This window comes from Suricata suricatta, chromosome 14, assembly GCF_006229205.1.
Source record: "Suricata suricatta isolate VVHF042 chromosome 14, meerkat_22Aug2017_6uvM2_HiC, whole genome shotgun sequence".
Taxonomy (NCBI): Eukaryota; Metazoa; Chordata; class Mammalia; order Carnivora; family Herpestidae; genus Suricata; species Suricata suricatta.
Window position 1 is genome coordinate 86,832,116 of NC_043713.1, and position 8,801 is coordinate 86,840,916.

The following is an 8,801-nucleotide window of genomic DNA, read 5'->3' on the forward strand; positions in this document are numbered from 1 at the left end:
TACATATTAATGTGTATGTATATGTGCATATGTACATAAGTGGAAACATATACAAACATACATACTCATATTTGCATCTATATTTTGTGTACATAAATGCTGTACATACTTGGTTCTGTTTCTCTGGAGACTCTAGTACATCTACCAGGAGTAATTGCCCTGCTTTATGTTATTTAAAAAAATTTTGAGGGGGCGCCTGGGTGGCTCAGTCGGCTAAGCCTCCGACTTCGGCTCGGGTCAGATCTCGCGGTTCATGGGTTCAAGCCCCGCGTAGGGCTCTGTGCTGACCGCTAGCTCAAAGCCTGAAGCCTGTTTCCGGTTCTGTGTCTCCTTCTCTCTGCCCCTCCCTGCTCATGCTCTGTCTCTCTCTGTATCATAAAAAACAGTAAAAAAAATTTTTTTAATGTTGTTTTAGTTTTTGAGAGACAGAGACAGAGCACAAGCTGGGGAGGGGCAGAGAGAGAGAGAGACACAGAATCGGAAGCAGCTCCAGGCTCCGAGCTGTCAGCACAGAGCCCGACGCGGGGCTCGAACTCATGAACCGTGAGATCCTGACCCGAGCAGAAGCCGGACGCTCAACCGCCTGAGCCCCCAGGCGCCCCTGGTCTGTTTTCTTTACGCAATCGCTGTGCTTGTGCGATGCTGCGGTGTGTGTTTGTTCTGTGACAGAGAGCAGTGAGCACGAGCAGAGGAGGGGCAGCGGGAGAGAGGGAACCCCAAGCTGGCTCCGTGCTCAGCACAGAGCCTGACGCAGGGCTCGATCCCACCATCCTGGGATCAGGACCTGAGCTGCATTTGAGAGTCGGGGTCTGAGCCACCCAGGTGCTCCCTGCTTTATTGTTTTATATGGAATTCTGAATCATTTCATTTAAAAAGGAGAGGTCTCCTGCGTAGTGTGGAATGTGCCTGCAAGGCTTAGCAGCTCAGAGAGAGAGTTATGGATGGAAGGGGCGCCCGGCCCCTTTTCTTTAATCCCTCCGATCCGATTAGAGAGGATTCCTGTCCTCTCCCATCCGGGCTCCCGGGGCGGCGTCTGCAGAGGAGACAGGAAGCAGAGGATAAAACTGACCCCTGGGGAGGGGTGTGTGCATGAGTGTGTGTTCACGTGTGCACATGTGTGGAGGGGGCAGTGCAGTCCCTGAGCTTTGCCCTTGGCAGGTCCTGCCCCCAATGCAGAATCTGCAGACAAAGGGGGTTTATTGTAGGGACCCCGACAGCTGACACGGGGCCCCGGGACCAAACACAGCCGCCCACCGCGGGCAGAGAGGGGGCCGTTTCCTCCTGTGGCGGCTGAGGGGTCTCCAGTCTCCGGGGCGACGGCTGAGTGAGGCCTGGCATGCGGCCCGCTGGCCCGGCTCGCTGGTGGGGCGTCCCCACAGCCCTCACGGCCGGCACCCTGCTCCCCGGCAGCCCGCCCGGGTGCTGGAGGCGGTGCAATGCAGGATCCGGCGTGCGGGGCTGTGATCTGAGGCCGCAGGCGACGGCCCGAGGACCCGGACGATCCAGATGAGGGCTCGTCCCCCCCTTCTCCCTGGAGGCCGAGGAGGAAGCCGAGCCGGGGCCGCGTGGCGCTAACCCCGCGTCAGCCGGCGCCGACCGCCGTGTCTGAGGCCCGGCCACCGGCGGGCGACCGTGTGTGGCTGTTTCTGTGGCGCTTAACTTGACCATTGTCCTTCCCTGTGGGCGCGCGGTGTGGATTCCACCTAAGGCAACGATCCCGGTCTCTTGTCAGAGGCACGAGGTGAGGACTCAGCGGCCGCCCTGCCCCGCGTCCTGGTCCTCGGCCCACACGCTCTGGCCTGACTCCCCGAGCGTCCCAGGAGCGAACCGACGTGGCGGGACCTGGCCTGGGCGTCCGCCCTTGGCTCCTGCAGGCGGGGAGAGGGGGACGCTCTAAAGAAAGATGCCCCGTGTGTCATACTTGGCGTGGTGCGTCCGGAGCCCCAGAGCCAGGCCCCCAGGCCGTGGGGATGTGACCTTATTGGAAGCAGGTCTCTGCAGATGGGATCAGGTGAGGAGGTGTCCCTGCTGGGTCAGGCGGGCCCGGGACAGGAGGACGCAGGGGCGAGGTGGGGGGGCAGACATGGCAGGGACGCATCTCCTCTCCCTGCGGTGCAGCGGCCACAGAAGTGGGGAGACGCAGGGAAGGATCCTCCCCGGGAGGCTTCAGAGGCTCCCACCCGCACGTGATCCCAGACTTCCGGACCCCCGAGCCGCGGGACAGTGAATTTCTGTGGCCTGAGCCCCCGGTTACGACCCTCCGTCAGAACAGCCCTGGGAAGCCACCCTCGCAGCAGCGACCTTGCGGAGACGGGGAAGCAGCGTGAGGCACAGTCTGGCTCAGTGTCCCTCCCAGAGTCCCCTCGTCATCCTCAGGGTCCCCTCGCCATCCTCAGGGCCCCCTCGTCATCCTCAGGGCCCCCTCATCATCCTCAGGCCCCCTCGTCATCCTCAGGGCCCCCTCGTCATCCTCAGGGCCCCCACGGCCCAGGGACGCCCCGGCGTGTGGCCTGGGAGGCCCCACCGCCTTGGTGTGCAGGTTTCCCCGGCACTTTGTCACCGTCTCCACAGGACGAAGCCTGTCCCCTGGCCAAGGACAGCCCCCGACGCTCACAGGGAGGTGCCCGGACGGACAGCAGACCACCCCCAGGGCGGAGCCCAGCACCCGGCCCGGCGTTTGAATAAAAAGGTCCCGCTTAGTCCTGACAACCACCCATGAACTGGAGGGCAGTCCCGTTTTGGGAGGTCTGACTTAGAAAGTAAGGAGCGTGCATCTGCTCATGACCGTGGGCGTGCTGGGAACAGTCTTTCCTCAGGAAGCCACATGCCCCCAGTTCTGATCCGTGTGGTTTGGGGGAGCCGATTCCCACCCGTCTCTGGGGTGGCAGGTGACCAGTCCTGGGCAACAGGTGCTTTGGTAGCGGGCAGGGTGACCTGCTGACTGACCAGTGAGATCGACTCTAGACTTCCCATGGAACTTGGGAAAGAGGAGCCCCATTTTTACAGGACTCCACACTGGGAGAGTGAAGACTCACAGCTCCTGGGGACCAAGGGCTCCTGCCGCCTTGTGGGAAAAGACGGAGCGTCTGAATTCTGACATCACGTCAGTTGCTGGATTCAGCCATACCTGAAATCCACATCTGGGCTTTTTGCTTCTTTAAACCAATTAACTGGGTTGCTCACAATTTCAGGACAGCAATGTATTTCTCCAGTTTGGTTCCTTGGTAGCCTACTTGATGACATAAGTCACACTCCTTCTCAGCGAGGACAGGAAAGGAAGACTGGAGTCTGCCTCTTGGGTGAGCTTCCCTCCAGAAAGGAGGGAAAATCTAAACTCTGAGCCAATTTGGGCTAATAAGCCTGAGATGTAATGGCATTACCTCGTTGGAGTGATGAAAATGGCCACAACGTGAGTTCTCTGCCTGACACAAAGAAATTCAGCCAGGTGTTACGTTCTATCCTGTGACCCTCCATTTGGAAGGTTCCAGAGACAGCGGCACAGATGGTCTATTTTTCATGCTGATGGACTTTTCCAAAAAGGTGCTTTCGTTTCGCTCCGAATGGCCGTGATGGACCAGCTGCTTGCTCAGCACTTTCTGCTATTGATTCTCTCACATCAAGGGCCAGAAACGCGGCCGTGCCCAGCCTGGCAGGTGACATAAAAGCATTTGCCCGGCCTGGCGGGAGGCGCACGTGTGTCTCCACGGAGAGGCAGGAGCCGTGACAAATCAGACAGACACCTTCCAAAGGAGGCAGCTCCCGCTTATGCCCCGGGGACCCGAATCCCATCTTGACCTGTTTTCTGATGGTGTCTGCAGAGTTTAGATTTTTTTTAATGTGACATCTCCTGATTTTCCAGTGTGGGGTGCAGTGGGCTGACGGGTGTAGCCCCCCCCAGCTCACACTGTGCAGAAGCTCAGAACGTGACCTCCTTTGGAAACAGGGTCACTGCAGATGTCATCAAGGCAAGGACGGAGGTGAGCTCACCCCGGATCGGGGCGGGCCGCAAGCCCAGGGAGAGGGTCCATAGCACAGACTGGAAAGAACACGGAGACACACGGGGGGAGGGGGGGTCACGGAAGACGGAGTCCTTCAAGGACCCCCGCCCTTAACGTCAATGTCTTCGTAGCTGACAGAGTGGATGCGACACTCTAGGGGCCGCCCACTCGCTGCCAGGCCGTCCCATCTCGGGAGCACTTAGCGGGCGGATAAGAGGGTTCACCTACTCCGGGGCCTGTGAGGGGCGGGTCTCTGCTCCGTGTGGGGGCCCTGCCCCCGAGGCCTGCGAACTCGCCCAGGCTGGGTGGTGTGGGCTCAGCGGACCGGACGCTTCTCCGCCCTTCGAAACCCCCGTGGCACACTGGGCAGACCAGCAAGCCCCTGGCTTCTGCCCCGGGTGTCCCCTGACCCCCGGGTGGGATGCCCGGGGACCCGCTCAGCACCCCCCCGGGGAGCAGGGAGGGAGTGAATGCCACGCTTGGCAGTGGGGACGGGACAGGTCGGTGGACTTCCCCTCCCTCCCAGGAAGACAGTTCTGAGGTGCATTTCGGAAGATCCCTCCCAAGGACCCACAGACTCCGTGTCAGGGGGCCGTGGTGGCCGCCACCGCCGCGGGAACGTCTCTCTGAGCTGACGGCTCCCCACCTCCTGCCCCGCCCCCCTCCGGCCCCCAGACCACACCGCGGGCTCTCCTCCAGACAGACGGTAGCCAAGGGCCAGCACGGGGCGGGGGGGACCCCGGGGTGGCTCAGTCAGTTAAGGGGCCGGCTCAGGTCTGGATCCCACGGTTCTTGAGTTCGAGCCCCCATGGGTCTCTGCGGACACAGCACGGAACTCGCCTGGGATTCTGACTCTCCTCTGCCCCTCCCTGCTCACACACTCTCTTCCTAAATACATGAGCCAACTTTGAAAAATCCACAATCTCTCAATCCCTCTTGTGCTAAAAAGAAAAACAAAAACCATACGCTCACGCCCGATCTCACCGGCAGCCCAGGACCCCGCGAGCACGAAGCGGGACAAGGCCAAAGACAAATTTAACTTATCTTAACCCTACTACACTTTAAGTAGTTCTCAGTAATTTTATTACTCTGAACCTAAGAGGTTTCAGAAAAATGACTTCCGTGACCACATTCCATACAAATATCTTGGTGGATTCTAATTGTCTTTTTCACCACTGTACAGATTCCTTCAATTTTTAAAAACTGAGATATGATTGACATGTAACATTGTAAGTTTAAGGTGTGGATTCGACACATGTCTATACCGCAGCACGACCGCCCTGTAGCATCAGATAACACCGCTGTCACGTCACGTAATTATCAGTTCTTTTCTGTGGAGGGAACAATTAAGGTCTGGTCTCTCACCGACCTTGAAGTTCATAATACAGCATGGTTGACTACAATCACTATGCTATGAACTACCTCTCCAGGATTGATCTATCAACGAGTTCCCAGTTTGCAGCCGTTAAAAAACATTTGTTTCTAGTGGAGGCTTTCAAAAAATGTTCTTAGCCGTTTCTGAAAATAGCCTGTAGTTCCACTTTCAGCCACCAGATGGCAGGACAAAGAAGAACTGGCAGATACTAATGGAGTTAGCTGCTTGCCTGGAAGGCACAGGGGTCTAGTCTACACGGTGGGCAAGTGGCTTTCTCTGAGGCTTTCCCTGCATTCACCGCTTCACCTCAGGGGACTGTGCTACACTGCCACCTTACACCGTCCTCACCACGGTCCTTACACTTTCAGAAATGTTATCGCTCGCGTCCATGTTCACTGTGTGTCTCCCTCAGTGAAACACCAGCTCCAGAAGAGCGGGGACTCTGTTCCGTTCACAGCTGCACCCTCCAAATTTACAACAGACCCAGGTGGCTGCGGGGCACTTGCTGGGTGGATGGATGATAGGAGTGACAGGTGAATGTGACGTGTGATCCACACTAACGGCCGCGTCTCCTCTGACTCTCCTGTTTCCAAAGGCATCACAGTCACTGTGAGTGACAATCTGCATGTGACATGGTGTCCAGGGTGCGAGCAAACTGCTGAGCTCTGTGGTTTGGTTTATGTCTTTGAAATATCTGAGCCCTAAAGAGCAGTAAGCATGAAGTCCTCTGGGTCTAACGACCTTGGTTTGAGTGCGAAACTTAAAATGGCAAGCGTAAATCTGCTCGGAGGCTCCTGTGGTCTCGCCCGAAGGGTGTCCGTCCCTTCCAGCTCCAGATCCACAAAGGACTCACGTAGCAGCGAAGGTGCACATTCTGGTGAATTAAGGTTTCTTTTGATAAACCACCCATTTGCAGTGAGTCTAAGCAGTTCAAAGATGCTGCTGGATCCGACCCGTGGGCTGAGAAGGTGGTGGATGTGGACGGAGGCCGGGGTTCTGGCAGAGCCTGGGGCTCATGGCCCCTCGCCCCGCCTCCAAGCCAGCAGCGACACGGCTCTGCCCTCCACGTCTGTGCTCACTGGTGACTCTGAACCCCCTGCCGCCTTCCTTCGCTCACAAGGACCCTTGTGATTCCAAGTCTCCCCAGGCGATTCAAGATCACCTCTGCACCTCAACGTCCTCAACTTTATCACACTACAAAGCCTGTTTGGCCACGTGAGGGAACACAGTCACAGATTCTGGGGATCAGGTCGCGGACACCCTTGGGGGTGGGCATTATTTGGTCTCTGGCGGCGCCGATCTGCACGTTAGCCTAGGGGGTGACATTTCCAGACAGGACATCAATCGCACCATCAGAGAATCCAGGCGACTGTGAGCAAGGGAGGCGATGAGGTGAGCCCGCCGGCCCAAGCAGGCTGGCCCCGGACCAGTGACGCGGCTATTTCACCGTGGTCCTCAGCCACGCCAGCAATAATCACACCTGCAGGCCGTGTGGTCGGAGTCAAAGATGCACGTCAGCAGGTACGGCCCTGCCGACTCCGTGATTGGAGGGAGCACGTGTGAGGCAGGAAGGTTCTGGCAGCCCAGGCCTGGGCTCCACTCGGTCTGAGGAGCTCGGCGGTTCAGTGCCAGGCAGGAGGGCCCTTATCCACACTCAGGGGTCTAGTGACAAATACAGACTCGCGAGTCCGCCCAGGATGCCGTGCGAAGATCCTCGTTCCACCTTGGGCGGAGAGGAAGCCAGAGGGCGTGTCTCCAAAGGGAACAGGACGTTTGCTCTCTGAGGCCGACACACAAGGCCCAGCGCCGCAGGGGAACCCGATCAGCCTCCTGGGCTGTCACTCAGACTCCCCCGCCCGTCCGCCCAGCACCGTGGGAGCCCTCCCTGGACGAGGCCTGGAGACGCGGGACGCGGTGGGGACGGCAAGTCCCCGTCGCCCGACCTCCTTTCTGCCTTTCCTCGCCAAGTTCTGGCGGAGAACACGCTGACAGCAGTGTGTGTGCTGAGGAGTCACGTTACATCTCTCGTGGACACGGCGTCTTTTTTATTAATGTTTATTTATTTTGAGCGAGCAAGCACAAGCGGGGGAGGGGAGAGGGTCCAGGCAGGCTCGGAGGTGGCGCGGAGCCTGACGTAGGGCTCGGGCCCCTGAACTGCAGGACCGTGAGGTCCATGAGGCCGTGACCTGAGCTGAACCTGCAGGCACCTCTCGTGGACACGATTCCTGAAACGATGGTTTTCAACCCGAACTCATGCCGTCAGTCCAGGGAGAACCAGTCATCCGTCTTCAATCCGCCTAATCTCCGTCAGTCAGAGGATGTCCTGTTGTTCTGTAGGTTTTCTACACTTTGTATTAAAAAAAACAGAAACAAAACCCACAAAACCCATTGAAACAGTGAAGGGGTTTCATGTTCATTGTTTTGTTTTCTCCGAATCTGAACCGTGTTCGTGCAGAGCAGGGCGGAAAAACCACAGAGCTGTGACAGAAGCAGGTATTTTACTGTGGCTCCTGACCCAGGAGGTGACGGTTTATGAACCCCGTGGCCTCGGATGCCGAAGAAGGGGAGAGGAGGTCACCGGGTCTCACGTTTGAGGGGCTTTTTATAATAACGTTATACCAGAAATGCAGCAACAAATAGACAGGAGTTTATTTAACAAAATTAGAGCCCCACATCCACATGAAATAACAACACAGACCCCAGACGGTCCAAGTGCACACGGAACACTTAACACTGCCGGCGGCCGGGGGCCCGAGTTGCGCTCGCTCTGTCCAGATGGCGGTCTCCCTATGCGCCGTCACCTTCCGCAGGGCCCAGGACGACCGCACAGCAGGCCAGACGGGACACGGAGCAGGACACCCTGCAGGGCGTCTGGAGGCCCGAGGCGGGACACGCTCTTAGGATTTCCCGACGCACCTTCTCTCGTCAGAAAACAAGTCGTCAATGGTTTAGAAAGTGAGTTTCTGAAGCCGCAGATAAAACACCCTCACGACCGAAGAGCCGGCACTGGCAAGACGGGCGGCGTGGGGGAGGGGCCGCAGCGCGGCTGGACACACAGCCCGCAGGTCGGGCCCTTTGTCTCCCGCGAGGCCCTCCCGTTTTCCTCAAGATGAGCAGGCGCTTGTTAACCAGAAGGGAAACAGAGAGAGAGATGACCGTCTGTGCGAAGGAAACGGGAGCGTCCGCTTCGAGCGCCAGGATGCGGGTGAGACAGGCGCGCGGCCACCGGGCCCTCGGAGGCGCCGCCGCGGGTCCCCGTCCGCGGGGCTCAGGGAGACCTTGAGGAGGCCCCGTGGACCGGAGGGGGCCCGCAGAAAGGCACTTACCCAGCTCATCTGGGAGGAGGGCGGGGCCGTGCACGAATCGGGGCCCCCCCTGCGCGGCCACCGCAAGCCCTGCCGGCCGGTGCGCGACCGCCGTCCGTCCTC

The 8,801-nt window shown here is 58.5% G+C and overlaps 1 protein-coding gene across 1 annotated transcript in view; it reads right to left on the bottom strand.

The window, feature by feature from the left end:
* Positions 1-7,998: 7,998 nt before the first annotated feature.
* SLC15A4 (solute carrier family 15 member 4) overlaps positions 7,999-8,801 on the bottom strand; it is a 22,760-nt gene continuing 21,957 nt past the window's right edge. Inside the window, exon 10 of the mRNA XM_029921634.1 lies at positions 7,999-8,768. The gene's annotated coding sequence lies outside the window, so the exon portion shown is untranslated. The remainder of the gene's footprint in view (positions 8,769-8,801) is intronic.